Here is a 27,819-nt window from a genome sequence, read left to right on the forward strand (position 1 = left end):
GAGGAACAGGCCGACTAGTTCAGGCCCAGGCCTTCAGCAGACTGAGTGACTGCATGACTTACAAGCTCTGCAATGCGATGGGTTAAGGAAATGCCCTTTTGCTTCTGGAGGCTTCAAGTCCAAATGCAGCTTAAAGTGAAACAAGTCTGAATAATCAAGATGTGGTGCTTCATTCTAAAATCACCAAACCATTAGGCTTCCTTCCAGGTCCATGCTCACAAAAGGCATCGGGGGGCCTGCTCCTGGAGGGCGAGCAATGGTTCCCCCGAGAACTTGGCCTGGGCAGGCGAGGGAGCAGAGCAGGTGGTGACAGTGCCGGTATGCGGGGACTGCCAGCAGTCTCCCCAGAGGGACTGGATGAGGGTTTTGCTTTGTTTTAGCCTTTCGAAGCAGTGAGCTTTTCTTGAGAGAGCCTATCTGTCTCTTGGCTAAATATAGGGCTGCCTTTCTCCTTCCCTCTTGATACATGCACTGTGTCGGCTGCGGGTGCCAAATCTGTGGCAGGGCCTGTGCCTTGTTTTCCTCCTGACCCTGTCACAGTGTCACCGTGCATGGTGCTCCCTGGAGGGAAGGTGTCCTGGGGAGGCCAGGGTCGGGGCTTTGCAGGGACTTGGGGCACCTGGTGATGCTTTGGGAGGGTGGAGGTGTCAAGTGGTGCTTCACCATGCCTTGCCTCTCCTTGTCATGGGTAAATTTGAACAAAACTTCGAGGAGCCATCTTGCAGGGGTTCTTCTCTCAGCGGTTTTCTGCCCACTAGGGACCATGTTTCCTGTTCATGCATTGAACATGTCTTTCTGAGATAGGTCCATGCTAATCACCTGGCCCCAAGTTCAGGAAGCATCCCTCTTCAAAAGGACTCTTGAGCACCTCGTTTAAGTTGCAGATGTATTATTTACAATGTTCTAGTTCCTAGAGCTAAATTCAGGTTAATCCTCTGTTAAATTGGGGCTCTGGTGAACAGCAGTACCGAGACCTGCGATTACATCCCTTCTGTCTCAGTGGCACCTAAAAGCCTCCTCTGCAAAGAAACTGTATCTGTCAAAATCTGAGTCTTCACACAAAAGTTTAAGCTAGTAGATTGGGTGGAGTTTAAATCAAATAATTAAAAACATTGTCTCTTAAATATTTATTTCTATTTATTTTTGAGTAAAAAATGACATCTCTACTTATTTCATTTTTTCTCTTTGGCCCAAAAGCAGATGTCTTATCAGTCAACGTATTTTTCCTTCTCTGTACTTCTGTTTGAAAGCATTCTGCTTCATAGATGTCTTTTTTCCTCCCCTTTTCAATCTTCATTTTGTGAGCAAATGTTTCTAGAGGAGTTCAGAATCTGTAGACGTTTGCTAGTGATGATAATGCTAATGATAGCACTGTGTTTTCCTTCCTTCGAGGGTCTCACTGGTTATAGATAAGGTGGCAAACTCCTGGGAGATAACATGTATAGCGAATATAAGCAGTCACATACTGGATGAGATCAAGAGGATCCCCAACACTGTAATGCTGTTTTCTGTGCTAGGCAGGAACAGTCATTAAAGAAACAGTAGAAGAATTAAGTGTGAGATCCACGTTATGTTTTCCTATTCCTGCTGGTTAGTGATTTAAAGTCTTCTTGAACTTGACAATAGCTGAAGCAATTTTGTTTGATAGCCAGTGATGTCTGGGAACTTGTCTGTTTGTTTTTTTGAACCTATTTTCACTCCTGGCTGTCACAGCTGTGACAGGGAATTCCACAGTGGAGTTATTTGCTGCACAGAAAAGCACTTGCTAGTGCTGATAGGAGCTGTCCTCTTGTGCAAAGGAAAAACAACAACTTATATAGCCTCTTTTAGGAGTCACAAGGTCTGAATGTACAGGGTTTTAGGAGGATGAATTGAGTTGCACAAGGCATTTAATTTATTCAGTTTAATTGTAGGCAGCTTTTGAGAGGCATCCCGCAATCAACAATTCCTCCCACTTCCCCTGCATCAGGTATAACTGCTGAGTGACCTCAGGGTGAGTAGATCTGAAAGAAAATTGATTCAACTTTTAATTTTCTACTATTTTGATAATTGATTCACTATTAATTTTCCTTCCAATTATCAGCTTTACCACACAGTCACTGAAACAGGAGCATGTGGATGGACATGAGGGCAGCAGAGGGATGCAGAACCACTCCTTTTGGTGGCATCTCACCGCTGGATGTGTTAAGCATACCGTGAGTCTGCACAGGTTCTCAGCAGCAGCAGTATTTGAGAAGTGTAGAGCAGCAGGGCAGTGTATGGCATGTGCTGTTTGTCCAACTTATCGCATAGTTACAATAGGTTTTCAGGGCTTTCTCATTAAGTGAGAAACTTGTTTGTTTTCTGTAATCCACTAAGATAAATTCAATCCTGGGTGACATGGGGACAATAGCCACCTGACTTTGAATAGAACATAGTTTATCAACTGCACTGAGAACAAGAGGCTTGTCTCTATTGTGCTTGTGTAGGAGGAGCCTCGTAAATGTAGTTATCCAATGTGTTTCCCTGACCTCACTTGGAAAAATATCCCACCAACTATGCTACAAATGGTAGCTACATTTTTCCTCCCCTCTATCATTGCTCTCCAGATCTTAAATCTAGATTTTCCATTACAACATGAGGCTTCAATGCACTGCTGTTTTATATAATGCACGGTGCTTATCCGCATATTGGCAGCGTCTTTATGTTCCAGTGCCGTAGGAAAGAAGTAAAAATTCACTTGCAGACAAAGTGACAGCTTCTGTCAAGTTTACTTAGGTATTTGGATTTAACTTCTGAATTTAAATTAAAAGAAAACTGTTTCAGTCTATTTCCTTTCCTTTGTAGATATATCATATTATTTAATTAAAACACTACCAATTTTGCCATCATGATAATGCTCATTTAGTAATATTAAAAACTAAAAGTGACAGTTAAAACACAAAAAGATCTTGAGTCAGCTAAAAAAGCCCCAAAGCTCAGACCTTACAGAACCTTAAAAGCAGCTTCTAATAGAGGTTTCTCTTATATATAGTCACAAAATTTGCTCTGATTTTTTAAAATGGAGGGGAACGGCTGAGTCTCTCTTTCCCCACTTAAAAAGGCTGCAAAGCTTAGTTAAGAAAATAAATAGAAAAGACTTTGAGTAATGTGTGTGCTCCTAAGGAATGCTACGGTCCAGCTGCAGTCGAGGCTGAGGACATCAGTGGCTCTAGCTGTTTGTTTGCTGTACACACAGAGTCCTCTCCTCCCTTCTGCTGAGAGTCCCCCTGTATTTGTTTTGGTTGGATTCCCACGGAAGATTGTAAGGTGGAGGTCTGCGTGTCTTGACAGCTCTCAAGCAGCCGAACTGCTATGTTCTTGTGGCATGTTGTGATGCCCACCATCAAGTGGACACCATGTTTTCTGCCCTGGTACCTCCTGCAGCATTTGGTATGCTACAGCAACAGGGGATTACACCCTTCACAATACAGAGTGAAACACTTTGCTCTTTGGATGGTATTTAAGAGGTGAACCCAGAAGAATTGATAAACAGTGGGAAAGGGAAGGCAAAATGGAAACTTTTCTTGCATGAAGTTCTGCCAAAGCTTTCCAACAAGTTGAAATAATGTTTCTGAGAGATGGCTTCTCCATCCAAGACCCTTAGCTGGACCTGAGATCATCCTAGAGGCAGCAGATAGGTAGAACTTGGAGAACTCGGAGGTCTGTAGCCTTCTCTGCCCTTGGTTCAGGAGTAGTTTTCCACCAAAGAGCAGGACGAATCTTAGAGTTACCATTCCCAGGGGTTACCTCTGGATTCACCACACTGCCATAATGCTTTGTAAACAATCACAGAAAGAAAAAAAAATCAAATTGACTTAGGTTTAGACAGAGATTGAAGTATGTACAGAGCTTCAAGAGGGCAAACAGTTTTTGGATTACAAATATACTCAAAGTTATGTGAGTACTTAGCTGCCACCTTGAATCACAGCCATTGTCAGCAGCCTATGATTAAATACTCTGTGAGTATGAGAGAGGTTTCTATTGCACTTTGGAGGTTTTACAATTATTTTGAACTAAAGTAAGACAATATACCAAGCACATTCATTCACAATTTGGTAGGATACTACACCAGTCTAGGATCATCTCTTTTGTCACAATAATCCATATGGTAGACAGACATATACAGGCATCATCTTCTGGATCCCTCTAGGCTGATGGAACGGGTCATAGCAACCATCTGTTGATGACTGCATCATTGTGCTGGTAGGTCTCAGACGTACCAACAGAGCAGGGTGTGTGAATGCTGGCTGCTTATGTTTCAAGCAAGACATCAAACAAATCTGCAACTAAAGCCAACTTCCCCAGTGTAAACCATTCAAACTGGCCAAGATGCTTTTGTTTAAAATGAAATAAGGGGCAGCGCAAACATTTTTTTTTCAATGGACCCATGGGATCCATAACTTCTGTTAGGACAGTGATGATTCACCCACGATCACAAGCGAACTGCTTGTGCTGGTACAGCTGGATCCAGCAGAGGAGCCTGTCATGGGCAGATAGTTTTCAGCTATGACTTTGTTGATTCATGTCCGTTGTTGGAGTGCTCATCTGTAGAACAACACTGAGGCCTGGGCACCAACAGCAGCAGCAAAATACTGCTGCCTGCCTCCTCACAAGTACCAGCAAAAAGTGAAAACCTACCTTTCCATCTCAGAAAACCTTCCTGGGTCTCTCCTCACAAACATTGCTGTGTTTGTCTTTGGAGTCTTGTGGGCTTGTAGCCAATCTCTTCAGTCCTCATGGGGCAGTTCAAGTGCCATTGTTTCATGGTACGGCTGGCAGTGAAGTTGTGCTATCACAACTGGTTGGCATCCTTGGCTGTGAGCAGAGCTAAACCAGCAGGGATTGCTCAGGTGGTGGTCAGCTGGGTCCCCCCACTGTCTGCAGTGTAGGGGTGTCTCACAGAGAAGCAGCGGGAGCTCCTGGCATTGCCACTTCATCTCCAAGGCATGCCACCTCAGGTTTCATGGCTCTTGGTCACATGAAGGTGTTCATTTCCAGTTAATGTTCAAGAAAACTGATCATCCCTACTGTATTGCCATATCCATTTCTTCTTCCTTATTTGCCTGTGCTATGTTTTTTTCACACTCTCTGTCATAGGAAGATTTCTTTCCCATTTATGGGTTCACATCTTTGTTGTAATATACAGCAAATTTAGTAACAAATCTTTACCTGTAGTAGGTATACTGTATCATCATTAAATGGAAAAAATTGCTTTGCAAATTTCGTCTTAGACACCAATGCTATCTAAGGTGGAGAGGTGGAGGGAAAATGGAGAGATGATATAGATGAAAATGAGGTAGTGTCATTTTCCCATCTTGCTACCAGGCATGTATGTACCTAAAGGGGAAGGTACAGATCCTTTGATTTCTGGCTTTCATAAGTACATAAGTCTAAGTTTTATGGGTAAATTTTTGTACGACATTTCATTGAAATGTCATCAGTAAATGGAAATCTTAAATGAAGAAGCATTCAGTGGGCTATTGAGTTTACAATGGACATCTTTACAATGGACATCCTGAATATTTTGGAACCCTGTTATTACAGCTACAGTGATAATTCTTATAAAGCTATTGTAGATGGTCATAGCAATTTTGAATGGAAAAAGAAATAAAATGTATCCAATCAATCCCTTTAATTGCATCCACACCAGGACTTCAGCTACAGGAGTGAAAACTCATGTTTCTAAGAGGACTTTGCAATACAGGTCCAACCTTATGTGAGTCTTAGATTAAAGCAGGTATGTAGGAAAGGGAAGGCATGAGGGCTACTGGTGGGGAAGAAGGGGAATGAAATACCTGAACCCTGTGTTTCCTTTCCTCCAGCTGTGCCATCCAGCTGTTTCTAGCTCAGAGAACAGAGAGTATTTGAAGCAGAGCATGGTAAAAGAAATGTAAGAGTTAAAGCGGCAGGGGCAGTGTAGGTCTGTGGAAGGAAAAATGCTTCCCAAAATGGATCAAAAACAACAAATACAAAATGTACTGAATGAACTTTTGTCTTTACTTAAGATTAGCTTAATTTTTTCTAGAAGAGAAAAAAACACTTTCTCTAACAACGCGAACCCTGTGTGTATTTACCTGGGGCTTATAGAAATAGCTCATATGACAAGTCTGGCTCCATAAACTCCACCTAAGAAGCCTGGATCAGCAAAATTCAATCTGGAAGCTGTCTATAAATGTATGAAACCTGTCTGAGGTTTCCAAGTTAACTAGTAAAGTTATCTTTTGTTTGTAAAAAGATATAACATTTTTATAAATTAATACTGAAAACCGTGGAAATCAATTTTCAGTTTTAGCTGAAATCAGTTTGGTGCTTTAGCTAACTTCTGTTTTAATTTTGCTGATAAAGAAACACTAGCTCGAGACTGATCACATAAAGAGAGGTCTATTTGGTAATAAGTTTAATTACTTTTTGGAGATATTTTTGTCTCTTTTTGCTCACTGGAGACTTTCAGCAGTTTCATGCTTTGAATAAGTCCTAAGGAAGAAGTTAAAGCCAGCAGTCAGCTGCTCTAAGGCTGATCAAATAGTGCTTTTCTGCATGTTTTACTAAGAGATGAACAAGTGATCCCATTTACAGAGCATACTACATGTTGACAGAGCACATTACTTCATTTTGCCGTATTGGCAATTTGAGATCTTAACAAAACAATGCTGAGGTTGCTCTCATTCTGCATTGCTATCCTTGGAATGCCTCTTGGATTTTCATTAACTCTGTCACTGCAAGATACCACAGATGGAGGCAGACTTTATGGGGGGAGTAATAAACATCAGAGACCAGAGAGTTGTAAACAGCTTAAATTCTCTGTCCTACGTGGATGAATTCCTTTTTCTTAGGACTCTGTGGCGTTTTCAACTTCTGTAGCTACTTGGTCTAGCTGGAGGTGAAGGGGTGGGTACTCACAAGAGTTCTGATACCTCCCAGCTGCCGTGTGGGTTGAAGTGGTCTTAAACTCCTGCAGCCAGCATCAATACAAAGAGTAAGTCTCAAGATTCAGCCTGACACTTGGCTCATGGCTTTCTGGCTCTGCTCAGGGACACAAATCACATGCAGAGCCACTTACACGATTTCTGTTCCCTTGAACTTTTCTATCAAGGCAGAAGGGAGACAAGGGGAAAAAAGAGCACAGCTCTGATTCACTGCTGCATTACTCCAGCTTTCCCCTGTGTCAGCTTCGTCTTCATCAGTATTACAATAGATTCAAGATAAAGTAAAGCTGCAGTGGATCAGCAGGAAGCCTTCCAAGGCTTTCCAAGAGGGAGTTCCACCAGGACAGTTAAAGCAGACCAAGTCACTGGAGAAGAATTTAACTACAAAGGAGCTAGGCGTCCTGGCTGCCCAATGACAGCAGGCTCGTGTGGGATTCCTTAGGAATAGCTGTGGTGCTTTCAATTCATAGTTTACCTTTTTCCAAAACAATTGCTTGAGAACAGGCCAGCTCTTTTATACAACCCAGCGTTTCCCAAGCTATTTCGCCCAGGGGAGTCTTCCCCTCCCAGATTAGCAGAAAGTGTCATTGCTCAGTGCTGCGGCTATGCTACCTGCAGACCCAGGAGCCTGCAGGCTGTGTCCTGTTTTCACCTTCCTCCCATCCCTGCAAAGGGAAAAACCCCAGTTTGGGATATACAAGAATAACTACATCCAAGCCAGGAGGGATTCAGTGTTCTTACAGCAGTAAAGGATCACGCAGTTTAAAACAGTACGGCTCTGGAAGTAAAGAAACTGTGCTTAGATGATGGTGTATTTCTTATATGAATCATGCTTTCGTGTTTCTGTTCGCTTTTAAAAATCACTTTCTCAACAGTGTGTGCGCTCAGGGTTCTAGTTTCCAGGTAACAGTGAGAATCAGACACCCAAGTCCTTGGTGATTTAGCCTTTCACTGAATACAAATGGGAGGCAGTTGTTAGCACTAAGGTACTGTAACACCTCAGTTTGCATAGCTTTTGGCCTGAGTTTTAATTCCTGGGAATGCCATGCCATAGTGTTCACGTCTGATGCAATGGCCATCACAACTGATGCAGGAGAGAGTAGAACTGCAATAAATGCACCTTCTGCAGCGTATTTACTGCTCTGTGTTTTCAGCAATGTGCACTGCACAGTACTGGATTGGTACATGAGTTCTCTAGGGTAGGGAATTAATCCCTTTTCCCTGGCCATGTAAGAGGGGCCTTCTTGCAAGCATCTCTTCCCCAAGCTCCAACCCACATGCATTTTGGTTTGCATTTTGGGAACACATGGCCATTGAAACAAGCTACCCAGTCGCTGAAGAAAAGGTATTTAAGGTAGTCATTCTTTACCTTGGGTAGCTCAGAGACCTGTTGTAGGGGTCTGCACATGCACATACCTATAGTGGTAGCTTGTAGAAGGCACGTGTAGTCTGCCAATGTAGTTGTGTCTAGAATTTTATTCAAGGGATCAAACGTGGGGTCTGCTTTAGAATGACACGCCTCTAGCTCTTTTAACTCTCCTGTCTATATAGACTAAGCCTTTAGTGACTGTAAGGGGACCAAGGCAACTAATTCATGCATAGACACCTATATATAGGTATCTGAATCTGAAGGTGAATCCCAGCTGGGACCCTTATACATTTGTTTTGTTTTGTTTGCTTGTTTGTGTTTTGTTTGTTTGCTTGTTCTTTTTTTTTTTTTTCTTTTTTTTTTTTGTTTTGTTTTTCTTACCTGCTTTACAGGGTTTTTACAGTGAGGGTAAGAGCCACCCAAAGTGTTTAAGATTCTGTGTTTTCCCATCTGTCCTTGGAGTGCTGAAGTCAGTTCCCTCACGTTCTCTCTCACTTGTCATGGCAGGTCAGGGGAATGCCTGAATCATTAGGTGATTGAAGCTTCTTACCAGAAGGTAAATCTGCTTTGATGCTTCTGCAGCTGCAAGGTAAAAACAAGGATGGACTTATAGCCAGGAAGAACGATGCTCAATTAAAACTACTTGCTGATTGAAGTCCTAAGAAATCAATATATTGAAATTGCAACCATACCTGTTCTTCAGAGCAAAACTAGACAGTGAATGTGATTGCTAGAGCACATGATAAAATTATTCATTGTTGATGTGGTGGACAACCATATATACGAGTGCAAAAGACTTCACGAGGAGCTCACAGTGTGAGGCTATTGCATGTGATTCCATTTCATAAATACAAAAGAGCAGATGTTTCAAAAGCCATTAATTGCAATAATGGATAGAAATTTGCTGCAGTGGAAAGAGACTATTTGCTGGCCTTCAGATATTTCATTTGTAACTCCTTGAATCCACTTCTCATGAATCCGAGAAAACTGACCCTGTGTTACAAGCAGGCTGAGCAGTGTCTCTGGGTTTACGACTGTGAGAAAATCCTTCTGGGCTGTCCCACAGCAGAAGGCCTGGGGCTGACTCGGGGTGCATATCTTTGGATAAGTCTGTCCGGTGATCTAGACCAAGACCCAGTGATCCCCAAAATCGCATTTTCCCATTCCTAATGCAGGCTGCCTGGTATTACTCCGCTCCAGGCTCCCGGACTGTAGGTCAGGCTGTGGGACAGGCTGCCTGCCAGGGCTTGGCATGGCCAGAGATGGCCCTGCCGTGCTGTGTGCCAGTGCCAAGACCTCAGGGCTTCACCGGGCTGTGGCATGTCCTAATTCCTCAGTGGTTCCCAGGCTGGCTCGCTGGCTTCCCAGGCTCCCTGCCCTGGCACTGGGATGTCCTGGGGTGCGTCCCGGGGGCTGTCACTCCAGAGTGGTTTGTGTGGCAGCTCCCTAAGGGCTCAGAGAAAAGCGGGGGGTTTCTCAGGCTCAGTGAGAACAGCTGCAGTGGTAGTACCCAAGCAGAGTACTTCGCGATTTGTCATTTTCTGGCTCAAAAAAAGCGTAAGAATTTACGCAGTTCACAAGAAATTTTAAGATGTTGGCTTTAGTCTCAATCAGATGAAAGTCAGATTTTGAAAAGCAACGTTCCTTATCAGCTGGAAAATTAGCTCCTTCAGCCAGCTCCTGTGAATGCTATGAATAATACCCTGCCTATGATTTACAGCTGAAATCCAGAACTCAAAGACGCCAAGTCCATCTGCTTACATGATCCCCAAATTATTGACTATTGCAAAAACTTGACATTTGTAACCACTTCACATATAGCCTGAAACCTATTAAACAATGACTTCATTTGAAGAGGTTTGTTAACATTATGAATGTTATTGTTGTTGGTCACAAGAGGTTTGGTCTTATTTCAATCTTGAAATAATTACTTTTACACAGTAAAAGTGATTTATGAATTATGACATTAAAACAAACCGTACAGTAGTTGCGTTACTTCTTGGGAAAGTTTGTTCTCTAATTATTACTCTGCACGCCAAATGGATTTTACCAATACTGTAATGTCCACAAAATAATACTGAGTAAACTTTAGGTGTGTGAAAGAACCGTTCCCCTTCCCAAACTCCTGTTAAATATCCATATGGCAAATTTAGCTAGAAGCCCATGCTTCTGTCATTTGCTGATAAGCATTTCTATTTCTAGTCAGAGAGCTAATCATGTATCTGAAGCCGATTTGTTTCAAGTTAGTGTTTTCTATTTTTCTTGTGTAGCTGCAATTTCTGCAAAAGTCGTATGTAATGGAACAAAATTGTGCTTTTCTCCCTCTGCAGTTCTCAAAACACATTTTAGGTAGAAGGGTAATTGAGAGTGAGTGCTCAGCCCAGTGGTGCAGTTTATGGTGAATGTGAGTCGCAAGGAGATAAACAAGGAAGGAAACACATGGAGATCTGCCCACTTTCAGCAAGCAGAGAAATCTCCCAGCTTGCTGTTTTACCAGATGTGTATCATCTACAGAGGTGAGACTTTACTGAGATTTTTGGTTTGTATGTTTAAGGTCTGTAAGCCGTTTTGAAGTTCTAAACCGGGGAGTCACATTTGCTTCCATTTAGCATTTTGTCCTGCCATCCCTCCCCCCTTTATTTTTTTCACCATATTCCTGTCTGCCTTTTTAGCTTGTTCCATAATCAGGGAAAACCAAGAAATAAAAAAATATTAGGTCTGAAACTCTGTCATTAATCTTCACATGAAGCAGTGAGTGGTCCCATTTATTTAAATTGCAGCCTTTGAGGGAAGAAAAAAAGATGATGGAGGGATAACTGTTAGTTTCTTCTGCAGCTTTAAAAACTGAATGAATTACAGCAACCTGCTGAGAGTAAATTCTAATCTTTGTTGAAAAACTATTTTATGCTATGTGATAGGGTCATAGATTTGATTTACAAGTTGCTAGTTTGGAGTTTTAATTTAAAGATGTTATCATGAATTTTCACTGACGCTAGAGGTGGAGAACAATGTGCAAACATAAGGAATGTAATTTATCCTTCTTCTGAGATGTGAATCTTAGATTAAATCTCTCTGCCAAACTGCTGGTAACTGATGGTGCAGTGATGTGCAGTATCACATACGAAATATCCTTCTGTGACTTAGAAATTAAAGAGTAGAGTGAATTATTAGATGAAAAAATTATGAATGTAGCAACTAGAATGAAATGCCTGAGTGAAATTCTGGTGGCAGTGCCATCAGTGCTAACTGATAGTGTCCTGGATAGCACACTTCTGTCAGGGAAAGGATTTTGCTTGGGATTTCTTGGTGAGTTGTCCATCTCTTATGCTGAACGCTTACCAGAAAATTTGTTTCTGATCCTGCGGCAAGTTATTTTGAGTGTCACCCTCCCCGGGGGCTGTTCTGTGCATTGCTGCTGCTGCTTCCCAGAAGGTGCCATCGGGCGACTGTAGCAGCTTCAAGAACAGAGTGTGGGGAAGCATGGAGGGAGGGCAGGGTCTTCCTAAAACACTTAGTGTTGCCATTCCTAAAAAAAATGCTGCTCCTGCCCCTCTGCACAGCACAGCCTGCAGGTTTGAATTAGCAATCTGGAGCCTGGTTTCCTCTCTCGGGCTTTACAGACTCGGAGAGTGCAGGAGCATGATGTGGGTGTGCACAGGGTACAGTTCCTCTCTGCTTGTACCACCTGGTGCAAGCACAAGCTGAGGGTTTGTGTTTGGGGAACACAAGCTGCTTTGTATCGACTCCCTAGGAATAAAGCTCCAGCTTCCTCTCTGCTGGTACGAGCAACACTTGGACAACTGTAGGACTTAGGAACTCTAACGGTGTCATGCTCTTCTAGGGCATTAGATCTCATATAACAGGGTTTCAGACATCTAGAAAATTACAGTGATTGAGTTCTTTTTAAATAGGATTTCCTTTGTCTAAGAAGATACATGTCACCGCTGTGAAAAAGCATCTAGAGTGAGATGGTACTTCATTCTTCCCAGACATTAAGTACTGTTTCCCCTGGCTCTGTTACAAACTGGTGAGAAACTATCAACATATTTTGATAGGTAGCAAATAAGTACTTTTTCAAAACAACAAAAAAAGTTAGTTCTGAACAATGGATTTCTGCAGTGTATTGTCTCTAAATTTTGATTCCTTAGTCTCTAGTTTTTGTTAATGGATGATTATGCATTTGATTTACTTGTCTGTCATCCTTCCTCTCTCTTCTTTTTGGGAAATAGACTTAGACTGTAACTGACCGAAAGAATATTTGGCCAGAATAAGGGAAGTGCTAATTCCCTAAGGAAGAAGTGTGCTGCCAGTATCACTCTTGGCGCTTGCTCAGCAGCCACAGAGGCAAGTCTTTTCCAGATTTGGAGCTAGTTCTGTGTGGAAACTGCATTCACATGCTATTAGAAAGGTCAAACAGAACAAGACCTTTATGCATGTTTGAAGCTTTCTCACCTGAAGAAGTGGACTGTTTTTTCACCAGGTAAGTGCTGTCACCCCTGCTTTCTGGAATAAAAACAATCAAGGTGGTGAGACTGTTAAGACCTTTTCTGAAAGCCCCAAGCGAGATTTAAGGGCTGACCCCATCCCTTGCGTGGGCTTCCTCTCACTGGATGCCTGAAGGGCAAACATCTGCACTACTTGTCATGGGCTCCCAGCCGAGTGCAGCAGGCGCTTCTAGGGAGCAATTTATCAGATCAGTTTTCGATGCCTGCTTGGAATGATGTAAACTGTCCATCAGATGTCTCTGCTTCTTCCCATGGAGTAGGAAAGACTTGGGTGATAACTTGAGGTGCACACTGTAGATGTTTAAATACAGGTGAGACGAATCCATTTCTGCCGTAAGGACTAAGCTGGCTTCCTTCCTGTAACAGGGTGGATTTGGAAACTTTTCCGTACCTCATCTGATGTGACATCAGACAGCTTGAGTCATTAGTTCCAGGAGTCCTTTTGGAGAAGTCACTTCTTCTCAGTTTCATTCTTGTGTGCTGTCTGACACTGTACAGCTGGTTTATTTTGTTTTAGAGCAAGTAGAGTGGAGAAAGCACTTGGTCTGCAGAGCAATACTGAAAAAACAAAAATTGGCATCATCAGTGATCAGCACACCAATATTCAATTACCTACTCATTTACCAGATGGAAGCAACTAAATTGTATTTGAAACACTGTACATGTATATTCGTCTTTTTCTGTTGTCAACAATAAGTGATAAATAGGAAAGAAAGAGTGAAGTTTTTACTGTAATCTAGGTGTAAAGCATACACTATAGGTTCTTAAAGCAGTGTAAGAAACATCCACAGTGTAGTCATGGAAAACTAATGGGGAAAGAAAAAAAAAACAGTAGCACAGTATCACAGTATTTCATACAATAGAAAAAGATTTAAAATTATTTACTATTTTTTTTCTGGCTTATATATTTTTTTCTTGATTGAGTATCCTTGGAGTGAGTGTACAGGAATATGTTTTATAAAGACCTATTAAGAGAAGCTGAACTGGAAAGTTTACACTTTCCAAAGTGAGTTGCATGCATTCATTGGGTACCCATTATCAGAGGAGGAAGGCAGTTTGGAAGGAACACCGGGGATGGACTATATACCAGTGTGAAAAAGGAAGGAATGTGAAAAGGGAAAAGTTAGCTCAAACTGCTGTGAAAGATCAGCGTGTTAATCCTAGTAACTAAATGGCTTAAAATGGGGACAGATGATAGCAAGCTGCCGAGTAGCACAGCACAGCTTGTTACTCCTCATTGCAGATCAGGGCTGCGCTCTAAATCCTGTGAAATTTGAAGTCAGGTAGACTCCTTGGCCATGATAAATACAATATAAGCTAACTTGATACTCACCACCACATCTTGCTTTGAAAATACAGGAAGATTTTGTTTTAAGGTCTGGCCTTTGAAAACACCTTCTGCAATTAGCTTTAAAATTTGTTACTAGCTGCAGAAGAATGTTGAACTGCGCTTTTACATTTCTGATACCTGCAATATACCAAATCCTATATGATACTCTGAATGGAAATACTTAAGAAATCATTTTCTCCCTGTTTTTTTGTATTGTGGTAACAGAAAGCCTACATCTCGTAAACTCGCACCTTTCTGGGTTGACAGCCCTCTGTGGAACTGCTAAGTTCTGTCCCACAACTCTTTGCTTGTCATTGTATGAAGTTCTACTTATTTCTTCTGTTTGCATACTTGTTATTTTCAGTCCTAGCTACGCTGCTGTAAAAGCCTGTCAGAGTTGAAAATGCACTTCCATGCACACTCCTCTTCTGCTCCCAGTATCCTGCTCCCAATGAGACAAGCTCGTGCTTTCCTTTGTGCCAGCTCTGGCTCTCATCTCCTCCCTCGGCGAGCTGATTCAGCCTGCTGCACGGGAGGAACGTGCAGTTTGCAGCATTAGTTTGCAACGAGCCCTGAAGCTGAGGGAGGGGAGGCAGTGGCAGGACACAGCCGGGTGTGGGGGGATGGAGAGGGTCACGGAGCCAGGCTCTCCTTCCTGGTGACAGTAAATTGCCTGGGCAGACGAGTTCAGCCTGCAAAACCTCTCCTCTAGTTGGCCTCTTCTGGGACAGTCTTAATTTTCCTGCTGTTAGTTTTTTTACCTTTTCCTAAACTGCACTGTTTCTTCTAAATTCTGCATCTCTGCCTTTGCTAGTATTTTATTTTATTTTATTTTATTTTATTTTATTTTATTTTATTTTATTTTATTTTATTTTATTTTATTTTATTTATTTTATTTTATTTTATTTTATTTTATTTTATTTTATTTTATTTTATTTTATTTTTATTTTTATTTTTTTTCTTCTATACCTGCTAGTCGTGGATTTCTGGTCTCTTCTCCATATGCTATTATTATTATTATTATTTTTTTTTTTTCACTTTGGGGTGTTTATTGAAATATATCCCCCGTGTTTTAATCCTAACATTTTCTGATGTTTAGCATTTCCTTTTGTGTTGACCATTGTCGGGAGGTATGGCTAAAAAGGTGGTGATGCTATAGAGCTTGAGGGTAGAAAAACTATTTGCCTCTCCCTAACCTTGTTCGTCTGCTTTCTGCTGCTTCCTGTGGATAAATGCCATGGCTGCAGAGCAGAGCGAAAAGAACACTAGGAGTCAGAGCATAGGGCGTGTGTCAGGATGAAACCATCTCCCCGAAATAAATAAAAAGCAGAACTTCAGAAGGGGAAAGCAAACTCTCAGCTCTTTTTTTTTTTTTTTCTTTTTCTTTTTTTTTTTTTTTTTTGCCTGCCTGCTTGGAGATCCTGTTGATTTGAAATGTTCGATATGTGACATTTATTTCTGTTGGGTACTGCTTTCTGATGCATTCCCTGCAATTGTTCAAATACCTACCCAGCCTCATTTTCCTGGAAGGGCAGTAGCACAGCTTGAGAGTCAAAAATGGATTTTATGGGTAAACGCAGATACTCTGTGCTTTGCCTGAGTCAAAGTTAGCTGAGAATTACCTCCCTAACTATGGGAACCCTTAAGGATGTTTTCCTCTGCAATAGGAATTAAAATCCATAGAAGATCCATAACTGGAAGTACATAATCAGTAGAGCACAGAAACGTTGGCTCAGCTGATATGTGTTTTGTCCAGTGTGTATTCTGAGCTGTTTTGCTAAAATATTTACTCACAAACTTTTTTGTTTGTTTGTTTTTGTTTTCCTCAAGAATGATATTACTTTTGTTTATAGGTACTGCAATGCACTGGTAATGTTTGCCTAGATGATAAGTCAAACCCAGTAAAGCTCGTTAATTTCACATACATCATTTCTTTAGGGAAGAACTCACGGTAACTGGGGGAGTTACTGGTAAAACAAATTTCTGCAAAGTGTTAGAAAAACCGGTTCAAAAGATGGAAGAGGCCTCAGGAAAGTATCTAGCCCATCTCTTAGGATGGGTCTTCCTGCTTTGGTCACTTCTGAGTGAGTTTTTTAACGCTGCCATTGCTGGAGATGCCACAGCCTCCCGAGGCGAGCAGGGCAGAACACGATTTGTACCGTGTACAGGACTGGGTTCCCCTTCCCCAGTCGGTGCAAACACACGCGTGTAAACGGACGAACGCACCACGAAACAGGGCTCCGCTTTTCAAGGCAGGGTGGTGAGCCAGCCCTCCCCAGCCACACCTCACAGCATACATCTAGAGGGAGGGCGGGCAGCCCACACCACACCACCCCACAGACACCACCAGCCGGCAGCGTTATCCCCAGCCCTCGGGGTGAGCCCGGCCGCCCGCCGGGACGCTTTGGGGCGGGTGGCGGCGGGGCAGCCCCGCAGGTGCGGCCGGGCGGGGCGGCGGGAGGGCCGAAAGCACCGCTCCTCCTCCTCCTCCTCTTCCTCCTCCTCCTCAACCTCCTCCTCCTCCGAGGGGCTGCCGGCTCCCGCGGCGGGGCGGAGCGGGGCGGGCGCTGCCGGAGCCCCGAGGGGAGCGGAGCGGAGCCCCGAGGACAGAGCAGCCCCCCCCGGGTCGTCCCCATCGCCCCCCGGCCCCATGGGGGACTCGGTGTTCGGCGAGAAGCCGGCGCTGCGCTACGCGGTGAGTGCCGGGCAGGGGGGATTTGGGGAGGATTGGGGGGTTTGTAGGGGGGCTGGAGGCTGCTGGCCCCTGCGCGGAGCGGAGCTTCTCGCCCCCCTGGTGTGGGGGATCCGGGGGGGTCCGGGGTGCGAGCAGCCGGTGCTGTTATTTCCTTCGCTGGGGCTTGTGCTGCTGAGAAGCCACTTCCTTTCTGCTGGCCTTATTAGGAGCATTTTCTCGGTTGCTCGGGCAGAGGGGGGAGGAAAAAAAAAAAAAAAGGCAAAAAGAAAGCTGCCTGCAAACACCCGTCTGCCTCCTCTGCCCGCCTCGTGAATACCCGGCGGCGGCGGCGGGCAAAGGCGTGCGGGCTGTGCGGCCACCCCGCTGCTCGCCCCGGGGCGTGTGGCGAGTGCCTGGGGGGGCCGGGGAGCCCCCAGCAGCCCCCCGTCGGGTCCCGGCTCCTCCGGGTCGCCACGAGCACTGCGCTCCCCCGGTGCCCTAAACGGGGCTCTCCCCTTGACTCTGTCGTCCCTTAAACCTCGTGTCTGCAGCCCAGTCCTAGCGGGTTGTGGGTTTTCTGCCTTTTTTTTTCGTTTTTGTAACGTCTTGCTTTTGGGATGCCGGCACACCCGCACATCGCTCAGCCCCCCGGGTAGCGCTGCAGCTCCCAGAGGTGGCGGTGGGCTGTCCAAGGCGGTCATCTGCAGGCAAATAACTTTTGCATCCCGTGTGAGTAGCGGCAGTGATTTTGCTGGGAAACTCCTTATCCAATTAATAGGAATCTTCTTGTAGGAGCGTAACGGCCCCGTTTGTATTTAGGCACGTGGTAAACCCGTAACAGCCCCGTCATATGCTAGCTCTGAAACTTTTATTGTTTCCTGTGGATGCGCTTGTCCCTCTACCGTCATCTGCTAGCTGCAAATGCATCGTTGCTGCTGGCCGTTGGGTATCAGTCCCTTTTCTTGCCAGCAGTCATGCAAAGCAAGAAGCAGGATGGCTAGCTGCCTCGGGTGACTGTCACCAGCATTGCAAAAAGCACTGCTGTACAGCAATCCAAGAACATTTCCTATTACAGCAGGAAAATGCTCCTAAGAACCCTTTGAATATTTTAAACTACTACTATTTTACAATCAAGTATGTTTACTTTTTAAAAATATGCTAATATTTTAATAATAACATGATTCATAGCACTTAAGAGGACAGCGAATTTTGCAGGCGATGTTACTGCTTTGTTTAGAGAGCACGGACCTAGATGCTATGCATAATCCACACACGTGTTTGGTGTTGTCTGTGAGCAGCCTAATTGAAATCAACTGCCTGTTGACCTGAAGATAAGCTAAGAATTTAGAGCTTTGTTGGATTGAGGCCTTTGTAATTGCTGCTTAACTGTAACTTACTGCCGTTCTTGTTAACTTTGGGTAATTACACGGTCTAGCTGCAAATCACGTTCTTGGATTGTTTTGATAACTGTGAAATAAAAATTATGCAGTGTTATAGTATTTAATAGCAATTAATTTATTGACAGAACAAATTATAGTGATTAATGTGGAGGGCTGTTCTTCTGCTTTTTAGGACTGATAATTAAAATTTCATGATTTCCATAAAGGTATGTAAAGAAGCATCTGCCTTAGTATTTCAGTTCTATGTAGTATTTTTATGAATGCTTGTAGAAAGTTTAAATAATATCTCACTCTTGCTGTATGTTGCCTACATAAGCCATACTTGATAGTTTTTAGGCCCGGATTCGTTCTACCTCCTGATTAATCATCCACTGTTCTCTGCTGAATTCAGTCTGATTTTTTTTATCGGAATTGTGATATCTGATTGATATTAAGATCTCCAAATGTTCTGGGAACATTTTTCAACTGACTTCATGAAGCGGAGAGTGATGGCCACCTTCCTGACACGAGATGCCTTCCTATTAGTTTCTAAATTCATATTTTTTTTCTTTAGTCTTAGAAGCGGCTACAGGGAAAACTGCTTTGCATATTTTGGCTAAAACATCAGAAAGCAATATTATACTTAGAGAGATCCGCTGGTAATTCAAAATGTAGTTTTTCACACAAGTGACTAAAAATAGCACTGGGGTTGCACAAGAAACCTCTTGGTGGGCCGAAGCAGGAAGCTTCAAGAATGGTCTAGTTTGGATATAGCTACCTGAATCTTGATATAGCATCTTTTAATCATGTTTTGTCTTCCAGTATTTACCAGAAGGGATTTCCCTCAAGGGAGGGGATGTTTGCCCTGGCAGGGGAACTCTGTCCATCTTTCGCCAGAGAAGAAAGGGGAGAGGAGCAGGGCTTTGGAGTGGCTGCTGTGTCCCACAGGGTATGGCAGGGCTTCATCTGGAGTCGAGGCAAGGCTCGACCTTGGAGAGGGAGACCAGGACTTCTGCCAGCTCGAGCTCTGCCACTTGCTGGAGAGAGGGGACATCTGGGTCCCTGAAGGGCATGAGTATGAGGTGGCTTAAGGTCACCTCCATGGATGTCATCCCATAGAGTGCTTTGGGAAGAGAAGAATTTTTCCCTGCCTTTGGTAGTATTCAGGGTATTGGCTTGTCTCATTGTGTGCAGTTGTCCCTTTGCTGGTAAGCTGGGCAGATATCCTGCTTGTTTTTACCACCTGAAATCTCTCAGTCTGGATGGAAGGATGCAGAAAACAGAAGAAACAAGTTTGCAATGGCAACTATGACAGCGGTGAAACACAGAATGCTTTCTGGAGCATAGAGGAGAGTAAAAAGAAGGTAATAGACGTGTTCCTCCCATAGTCTAGTTGTAGTGATGGTGGTAGTTATTTATAACAAAATTAGTTTACAAAATAATTCTAAGTTCAATACTGAGATTGACAGTGATGCTTTGAAACCATGAGCTAGAACTGGAGAGCTCCCTTTGTGAGGAGGACCCGAGTGCTGACATCCTCCTGTGGATTTGGTTGCTTTTTGCAAAAATCTGCTTTAAAAGAGTTGCTTGCCTTTCTGATTTCAAGACACGTTGCCTGATGACTTGAGCTTTCAGCCACTCCGATTTTAACACCAATTATGTGCCACAAGCAAACCACATTTATTACAGCGGTGACAGTAAATCCTTCAAGAAGTTAATCTTGCAGGACTAATTACATCAACTTCTTTATTTTTCTTTAAAGCAACATACTCAGCTGCCCCAAGGCTGAATGAAACTTGCCAGGATCACTTGTCTGGCCTGATCCTGGCCTGTCCTTTTGCTTGGGTCCTTGGGGATCTGGCTTGAGACTGCACAAGTTGTCCTCATGGTTGCAGACTGTTCCCAGCTGTTTTCTTTCTTTGGAGCATCCCGGATTCTCTCCCACCACTGGCGTTACGAGAAGAAGCTGGGTGGCCCTTCCAGAAAAGGGCTGCTGTGAGCGGGATCCCATCACCAAAGCCATTTGCCTGATTCCCTCTGTTCCCCACAGGTCCCCCAAGGGAAGCTGTGCAAGAACAAGCAGGCCAGGAGGCCAACAGTGCCTGTGCAGGCCAACTGCTCCGTACTCATGTGGTTGGTCTTGGTGAGGCTGTGGGACTCGGCCTGTGCTCGACATCAAAGTAGGACCCATCAAACTTGAAATGAGTCTGGTGGGCAAGAACCCACCAGAAGCTAAATGTCTCTGCTTCGTAGGAGGCAGCTGCATTATTTTCTAATACTCGAGTACTCAAAGGCAGTGGTAACTGGTTCAAAAAAAAAATAAAAATTAAATTGCTCTGTAGGTGTTTTTCAAATTAGGGAACTGTGAAGAATGCTTCCATCTTGACCAGATAAGCAAGTTAAAGAAGAGGCAGTTTGCAGGAGAGGAATGATTAAATGTTCAAATTTCTGGCATCCCACTCTCAGATTTAATTTGTCAGGGACTGACACTGACTATGTTTGTGTGGGGCTTTTTGCTGGAGGAATATTATTTGTGATCACTGTCGAGCCTAATCCTTTGCTCTTCAGTTGGGTGAAATTCTCATTGACAGTGATGATTCACGTAAAAGTGTAAGCATTTGTAAGTGCTTTATTGCTAATCTTTAAAGAACATATATAAACATAGGAAACGAGTGCTATTTGTCGCTCAGCAGAGAACACCAAGGCCAAGCTTTGACTGGGATTGATGGACTCTGAAGTACCTCCAGCCAGCTTCTATAAACCGTGCAAAGTGGAGAGAGTTAACACCAAGCAGTCGGGATGAGAGGAGAAGACACAGAACTTCCTAAAAGCCTGTGATGCACATAAGAGCTCTAAAAAGTAAACTTCAATTCAGGTTCTGATACAGTATATGTATTTTTACAGTTTTTGAACTCTTAATGTATTCCCAGGGCTCTCCGTGCATACTTGTATATAAATTGCCTTTCTGTTGTGTATGTGGGTGAACAGATGGGGACCAATGCAGGTTGCATTTGCCAAGCTGTTAGGCATTAGGTCAGATGCAGAGCTGTGCTGATGTGGCCCTGTTAGTCTGTCCCCACGTACAGGGGACAGAGGTGTCCTGAAGCACAGAGAAAGTGTCTGTCCCTAGTACTGCAGACAGTGAAGCTGCCCTTTCATTTGATTTCTCTGCCTGTTCTTATCGAGTATCATCCATCACTGCAGCACAGTTACAGATCTTGCAATAGCACTTACAAAGATGCTGTTTAATAGAAGTATGTGAGACTTGAGCTTTGGGGTTTTTATTCAGAGGCGCAGGGTCCTTTGGCTTTGATATGGCTGTGCACTTCCCTGGTGTAATTTACACCAATTACACCTCTCTCCAAGGGGATATAACCAACCAGTAGTAGTCCTTCAGAAAGCTGCATGAATGAGATTTCATCCTCATGACACCGAGGGAGTCTGTGAGAGCAGCAAGGTCACCTGTGGCCAAACCCAGCAACTTGTGCCATTGTGGAAGGAGGGACAGCCGTGCAGATGAAGTGCAAGAGGACGACTGAGAATTTCAGTCTCTGTCATGTCCTTTTTTGGTGATTTTGAACGGGGCACTTTTACATGGTAAGGCTTCTCTTCCTAAAAGAGCTGGTGTGTGGAAACTCGTGCTTATCTTTAGGAGACACTCAGATGTGAAGGTGGTCTGATACAGAACTACCCTTAAAGTAAAAACTTTAGACTCTGAGGGGTCGATATTTCCCTCCCAGACTGGTGTTTTGTATTTCAGTTCTTTTTCCCAGAACCTTTAGGAAATTTACACATGGCTTTTTACATTTCTTTCAGCCCAAAGAGTGAAACTGTATAAATGGAAGATGACTGAGGTCACACTTTTTTTTTTTTAATAGTTGGTTTTCCTTTTATTTATCTTCTTTTGTCCATCAGTTACTTCTTATACCCTATTGTCTTTGTATAGCACTGTGAAGAAGGAGGGGACTTGCTAATAATGTTCATCTCCAGTGACATAAAAATAGTAAAGTATTTGTGACAGCCACAGCTCTTCATAACATCATTTATTTAGAATGTAAATTTCAAAAAATATGTATAACCTAAGAAACAACCTGTTTCATGGAGTCTTTTGGACACCTTTGAGCTTCTTTTCCTCATGTTCCAGTTACTTCTGTTCCTCACTGAATTGTCGAGCTGTGAGGGTACTGGCCTCTGCTCTCATTCTAAGGTGATGATGACTGCTTCTGCAGTAGTAATGCAGCTGAACTCACACTGGCTTGGAAAAGAGATATTCAGAGTTTGAATTTCATACTATTACTGCCTGTCTATGATATTTGAGAATGCAAAAAGCCATTTCACTCCATGAAGTGAAATGTCTTTTTCTTGTCTCGGGAATAAAGGAGGTGTGCATGCATTGTATTACTCACAAAAAGAACCTGAAAACCTTTCTGCAGCAAGCCCTAGCTGATGAGGCTACGTGGTTCACATTTACTTTCTCTAAGGGGGTGTCAAATCTGAATGCTCCCTTGGGAGATGCCTGGGTCTTGTCGGGAATGGCTGACTCAAAAAGAAAAATAAGTCATGTTTTTCTTTCTAATGATTACTATCTGAGACGTTATCGACAGTGCGCAGTTGAAAGGATTTCCTGAATATATCCCCTACTAAATCAAAAAGTGTTAGGAACTGCTAATGAGAAATCGAGTATTACAATGGTATTTAAATAGACTGCAGTACAGTGTTCAGTTGCTGAAGGCAACATAAGTAAAGTTTGGGTCTGTCCAGGTGATAGTGACCTCAGGTATATGGGGAGAGCAAGTGCTAATTATAACTACCAGCACAATGGTCTGCTTTTATTTCGTAGTTGACTGCTTTACATTTTTGAAGCAGTTGAACGAATCTTTGAAAGTGATGCTGTAATCTGTTTGGTATTTCATCAGTTAGTTACTTTTAAATAACATTCTATTTTTTTTTGCATATTGATTTTCCTGAATCTGATTATCAATCATCTTTGCTGTGCTGCCATGAAGGTAGATGATCGTGTGATTTTATGACAGTATTGTAGAGTGGATTTCCCCTGGATTATAGCCAGTCTTTAGTGTCTGTTTACTGTATGTGAACAGTGTTTTATTTTTCTTATATTTTTTAAAAAATATTTTTTATATCAAGTATCCTGCAGGGCTGAGAATGCCAATAGGCACAGATCTGTAGCATCCAAACTTTGGCCTGAGTGTCTGTATCTCCTGAAACTTACAGTTAATTTTTTTCTTGGTGCTGATAAGTGTATAATATTTGCAAAGATTTACATATTTAGAAAGATTTGTGTTGTCTAGGTTGTCAGATTTGATTTAGAGGCATAAATTAGGTGGCATTTAATGTTGATTATTTTCTCCCTTTACCCAACAGTTTGTAAGAGCTCCTGTTACACTCATCTGTACATGACTTGGCATACAGATGCAGTATCATTGCAGGCTGAAATTCTTCTCATTTGAGTCGATTATGGTATTTTTTCCAGTCTGATCCTATTAATAAAAATCCTGAGCCTTGCAAAGCACTTTGGTGTTTTAACACAAGCTGTGGAAAAGCATCTGAGGATGATTGCTTGATAGACGGATATTAAGCCTGCTTAAAAACTTGAAAATATCTTTAAGCAGTCCGGTTGGGGTCTTGAATGAACAGGGTACATAGTGCTGTCTGTGAGAACGAAGACAAAGCGAACTCCAGCTTGTGCAGGAGGGAAACCGTGGGTACTAGCAGCCCAGTCCTTGCCTTGCTGAAATGTGTCATGGGTCCTGAACCAGATGTTGGTCCTGAACCAGAAGCCACACCCGCTGCTTCCCTTGGCAAATTGTCTTGCATTCCAGTGACCCTCTGGGTAAAACATCCTTTTATTGGTCCTCTGCCCTTAGATGTTTCCTTTTTTCCTCTGCACTAAGCTGTTCATATCATTTCAGTCTGTCGTTTATATTTGCATACCATGATTATGTATCACTTTAATGTCAGCTGCACATACTGTGTTTTGGAAATAGTCCCCATCCCTGGGAAATATATATATATATTAATGTTTTAGCGCAGAGCATGTTACTGAGGAACTTGTGGCAGAATGCAGGAGATGTTGATCTGCGAGCAGAGATCTCTCTGAGCGATTGGGAACCCCACGATGAGCTGGCCACTTCCTCTCCCAGACGCCTGTTGGAGTGCTTGCCTTGGGTGTGCTTTCAGCCTCGTGTGTGTGCCCTGTTCCAGCATCTGAGCACACGTGGATGAATGGGTGCAAACAGGTGGTTGACTCGGTTTCTTACTGTGGGATGGAGGTCTCCTGGGGTGCAGCAGCTGGATTCCATACTTCCTTCCACTAGGAGCTCAGGAAGAAGAGATACTCTTCCTAGCTGGGCCCCCAACACTCAGTGTGGAGCTGCGTGGATGCTGCCTGCCAGGGTAACTGCTGGAGGGGCAGCAGAGGCTGCAGCACAGCCCCATGTGATGGCTGGGAATCGCCCCACTCGCTGCCAGGGATCACAGAATCACAGAGTTGTCTAGGCTGGAAGAGACCTCAAGATCATCGAGTCCAACCTCTGACCTAACACTAACAAGTCCTCCACTAAGCCACATCACTAAGTTCAACATCTAAATGTCTTTTGAAGACCTCCAGGGATGGTGACTCCACCACTTCCCTGGGCAGCCCATTCCAATGCTTCACAACCCACTCAGTAAAGAAGTTCTTCCTAATATCCAACCTAAAACACCCCTGGTGCAACCAAGTATAGAAGCCTGAGCTACCCAGGAGCAAACAGCAACAGATTTCACCTGCTGCCATGCAGGGTCATGTGGCCCCATGAGTCATTATAAATGTGTATGCAGTTTTTCTGCATGTCCTTGTCCTGAAGTGTATTCAAGAGGTCTGATTTTAAATACACATAAATCTGAAATTCAGGCTGCAAGCACAGGAAAACAGACTGAGATGCAAAGCTGACAACTTGATTGCCACCTTTTCTACCTTCTTGCAGAATGTATCTGTGTTTTAGTCATCGTTTTCCACACGTGATCACACAGTCCGTGTGAAGCAGTATCAAATTCTGTGTTTATGGGGAATTTAAGATGATAAAAATGTTGCAATGAGGAGAGTTAATCTCCATCAGAATCACAGAAGAGAAAAAGGCTAAAGAAAAGCAAACTATGCAGTCCTCTGTAACTGCATATTAGCTTGTCAAATGCTTTTGTTACTGAATTTACCAAGAAGAGTGTGAGTTGGTTACGTTTACTTTCAGAAAAGGTGCTGTTATCCTTTCTGATTGCTGATCAGATGGCAATTACTTTCTGGCTGATTATTTTCTTGGGGGAAATTTTCCCTGTTGTGAGTTTACTAAGGGCAAATAATCATCCAAGTAAAGGTGGTTCATGGCATCGGAAGTGGTCCTTGCAATATTCTAATTATCTGATGGCTCTGTGATCTTTTGAAAGCCTTCCTTGATAGAGGAAATTTGGGAATCTCCATTTATTGAGTCTTTTTGCACAAACCTGGAGACTGGTGCTTGTGATGAACAGAACCATATACTGCGCTTCTGGAGAGGACTATAGTAGCTATCTAGTAGCTATAGGACTATATAGTAGCTGGAGGGTATTTAAATCCTTCAGTGCTGGGATGGTACTTCTGATTATAAATTAAAGATGTCACAGTGTACCTGATAGACTGTAAATGAGACTGAGCTGGTGTCAAGACTGCAGCCCTTCCTGCATGGGGTTGAACTTGGGCCATTCCCATACTGCGTCACACCATTTTGCATCAGTTTTCATTTATGCGTTGCCATTAGGCCTTCAAATGATCTAATTATGTATTTGTATTGGTGCAGGCTTTCTCAAGTCCAGGTGTGCAGGACCCATCTTTGTTACTTTAAATATGGCACAGCGGTGTTCAAACATGTTCTTCTGTAAAGTGATGGCATAAAATGGCACTTGGTATTCTCAATTTTATTTTCAGTGGCTCCTAGGTCTGCACAGCTGGATTTCAAAAGAGGCCTTTTCCAGTATCTGGTCCTGTAAATTTAGCCAGCCAAAGCCCGAGGCTGTGTTCCTTTTGCCAGTACAAAATACCCGGTAATTGTAACTGCAGAGAAATTCTTGCATATGTTGTTGCAACTCCTTTTTCTCTCTGCAGGGCTGAAAAAGGTAAAGGGCAATATTTCTCTTCATAGAGTAAATAGAGAGTAATTGAAATAAACACAGAGAGAACATCTGATGAGTAGCAAGCATTTTTTTTGTTTTCTGTCCCTATGCGTAACCCCAAAGTGTTTGACAAGAAATAATACTGCCAGGAAGCCCTTGCAGTTTATCTCTGTCTGTAAATATGGTACCTTTTACCTTAATTCATATGTAACATTAAGCAGAGTTTACATATATCTTTCTTTTGGCCTATTTTGTGCCAGTTGTTTAAATCATTGTAGAATTCATGCCTGAAAAAGGAATTCCATCTGCAGAAACATTGTTGAATTCCTTTCCTTTAGTAACATCTTTCTGAGGATGGCTTTTTGTTTATAGCTTTTTTTTTTTTTTTTAAAGGTCTCTTCAGTTCTCTCTAGCAAGAAAATGAGAAAATGAACCATTGTGAAATATAGATCTGTTGTAGGCCATCCACAGCCATTTCATAAAAACTGTGCGGAACACATCATCAGCCCAACCGATCCTATGTTATTTCTGATGAAGTATTTTACTTTTCATCAGTTTTCTAGTCTGCACTACATCTTCATTAAAATAAATACAGCACAATAATTATTTACTTTGTGAGGTTTTGAAAATTATAGCATGCATTTTGCCAAAAGAACTTTTTTTTTTTTGCTGGTGTTATTTTGCAAGTTGGGGCTCTGTTTTGAACCCTTCAAATTCACTGATGATGGATGGCTTCAGCTGCAAAGATGTAGAAGAGTGATTCCCTCTCCCTGCCTTTTCCTTTTTTCCCTTGCCTTGTATGGATTGGCATTGCATGGTGTTGATCACTCTCATGTGAGTGAGATGTTTGGTGTTTGATCTGCCACTGTTCTTTTCCTCAGGGCACCAGGCTGGTCTGTGTCAAGTTTTCCTGTTACAAGGATTAATGTGTTGTTTACAGTTTATATTATAAATGCTCTGATTGAAATTTTCTCAAATGCTGTAAGTTTGCTCATAGTACACTGGAGTAAAACACGCTTCATCTTTAGTGGGAGCAGATTTAAGTCATTGCTTCTGAAAATCCAGGCATTCACGTGGCTGTTTAACAAGGGCGAGAATGGTTTCAGTATTTTTAGGATTACTCATGTGGTCTTTGTTTAAAGTAGGTTTTCATTCATTTCCTCTTTCCATTTCCATTTATATGTGTTCTCTCTAATGTTGCATCATTCTCTCCTGTGTGCCCCTGTGTGCACCCCCAGCTCCAGTACAAGAAGTCGGATGTGGTATATCTTCCACGCAGACATCTGAATCATCTGCTAGAAGTTATTGGGTTAACTTGTACTGCTGTACTGCTGAGGTTTGTTTTAGATTTTGTGCAGTCAGGTCAATTTTGAATCTTTTTTTTTTTTTTTTTTTTTTTTTTTTGTGAGGGTGATGGGAGGCAACGTTTTTGCAAGCATCTCAGCCAGTAACTTATGTCTTGATGAAAACTCAAAT

At 42.8% G+C, this 27,819-nt stretch overlaps 1 protein-coding gene across 4 annotated transcripts in view; it reads left to right on the plus strand.

The window, feature by feature from the left end:
* ARHGAP6 (Rho GTPase activating protein 6) overlaps window positions 1–27,819 on the plus strand; it is a 310,565-nt gene that overhangs the window by 138,888 nt on the left and 143,858 nt on the right. Inside the window, exon 1 of one of the 4 annotated variants that reach the window (XM_032207445.1) lies at window positions 16,820–16,846. The exons of the other annotated variants lie outside the window; for them this stretch is intronic. The gene's annotated coding sequence lies outside the window, so the exon portion shown is untranslated. Of the gene's footprint in view, window positions 1–16,819; window positions 16,847–27,819 lie in introns of those variants that run through there. 4 annotated transcript variants of the gene reach the window in all.

Source organism: Aythya fuligula, chromosome 1, assembly GCF_009819795.1.
Source record: "Aythya fuligula isolate bAytFul2 chromosome 1, bAytFul2.pri, whole genome shotgun sequence".
Taxonomy (NCBI): Eukaryota; Metazoa; Chordata; class Aves; order Anseriformes; family Anatidae; genus Aythya; species Aythya fuligula.